Here is a 1,830-nt window from a genome sequence, read left to right as displayed (position 1 = left end):
TAAAAAATTGTACTTTTTACAACTTTAAGTTTATTTTTTATATTTTGTATCTTTTTATTTATTTTAGCGTAATATTTGTATTTTTCGCTCGTAATTAGTTCTAAGTTATAGTTTTTGCCATAGTTATTTTTATTTCTAGATTTTTAGGGTTTGCCGTAAAATCTCTTAAGTACTTTTTCTTTAGACTAAGATTTAGGTGCTTTAGAATTTTGCGACGCCGTTTTAAGATTTTAGTACTTTTTTAAGTTATTGCCATTCTGGATATAGAATTTCTTTAAGCTTTAATACCTTTAGACGCAACTTTTAATTCTTAGTTTTTAGAATTTTAAGTTTCGACGCGCTACGTTCTTTTTATTATTTTTCGACCTTTTATTTTTTGACGTTTTTCGACGCGCTCTTTTTCTTTCTTATTTCTCGATGCTCTAATTTTTAGGACATAGAATTTTCTATTTCTTCTCTAAAATTTCAAAACGAAAAATTATTTTAAGTGGTTAAATTAATAGACATCCAAATTTTCTGGTTCGTAGTAATAGTTGGATTGTTAGTGGCTGAGTTGTGAGCTTCCGATTTAAAGGGTTCTGGCTCCCTGCTACATCTATTGGCTATTCGAAACGTGGACAAAATCAGAAAAGTCTATTAATTTGATAGCTTATATAATTTTTATCTTTTATAACTAATAGGATATTCAGTGAATGCACCGAGCAAAACGTTCACCACCTTTTATACGTTCACCACCTGTAACTCGATCAAGACATCTAGCCAATATTATCGCCGTTGATTTTTCTTTAGAATCATCATCCAGTCGACCAAGTACTCCAATTCAAATTTTCGATAATCCATTTTTTGAACCCGACCTCACAATTGAGAATCCGGAGGATATTCAGGGATAATTCAGAGATCCTGAAAAATTAATCTTTCCTCCGGAACCACCAATCATTCAAACAGAAATTGTCGAGGAACAACCCATTAAATCAGAATCCTCTAGTGATTCAGATTCAACAAATTCAATCATGGAAAATCTGGAACCTCTAAGTATTAAAGACCGAATGCGAGCTAAACGCACTGGCCAAGGTCACGCAATTACTCAACCAGACATTAATGCGCCAGATTATGAAATCAAAGGACAAATCCTACACATGGTAACTAATCAATGACAATTTAGTGGTGCGCCGAAGGAAGATCCAAATGAACATCTTCGTACCTTTAATAGGATCTGTACTCTATTCAAAATCCGAGAAGTGGAGGATGAACAGATCTATCTCATGTTATTTCCCTGGACTTTAAAGGGAGAAGCCAAAGGTTGGTTAGAATCGTTACCTGAAGGGGCGATTGATACATGGGACGTTTTAGTTGAAAAATTTCTTAAACAATTCTTTCCGGCATCTAAAGCCGTGAGACTTCAAGGAGAAATTGTTACGTTCACACAATAGCCAAATGAAACTCTATATGAGGCATGGACAAGATTTGGAAAGTTATTGAGAGGATGTCCGCAACATGGTTTAGACACTTGTCACATAGTACAAATATTCTACCAAGGATGCGACATCACTACACGAAAAGACATCGATATAGCAGCTGGTGGTTCCATTATGAAGAAAACTGCAACTAACGCTTACAAAATTATTGATAACACTGCTTCCCACTTACATGAGTGGCACCAAGAAAAAGATATCGTTAGATCATCTAAAGCGGCTAGAGCCGATTCTAGCAAGGTTGATAGGTGAAAGAAAACCGGGAAGTCTACCTAGCGATACAAATGCTAACCCCCGGAATGAAACAGCTAAAGCCATTACCACAAGAAGTGGTATTACACTTAAACCACCTGAAATG

General features: G+C 35.1%; 1 non-coding gene across 1 annotated transcript; it reads right to left on the bottom strand.

The window, feature by feature from the left end:
- Positions 1–1,394: 1,394 nt before the first annotated feature.
- On the bottom strand, positions 1,395–1,501 carry LOC139895382 (small nucleolar RNA R71). Its single transcript, XR_011775836.1, has one exon. It is a non-coding gene; the product is annotated as a small nucleolar RNA R71 (small nucleolar RNA).
- Positions 1,502–1,830: the final 329 nt, after the last annotated feature.

The sequence above is a fragment of the Rutidosis leptorrhynchoides genome, chromosome 2 (assembly GCF_046630445.1).
Source record: "Rutidosis leptorrhynchoides isolate AG116_Rl617_1_P2 chromosome 2, CSIRO_AGI_Rlap_v1, whole genome shotgun sequence".
Taxonomy (NCBI): Eukaryota; Viridiplantae; Streptophyta; class Magnoliopsida; order Asterales; family Asteraceae; genus Rutidosis; species Rutidosis leptorrhynchoides.
This window is presented reverse-complemented; position numbering and strand designations above follow the sequence as displayed.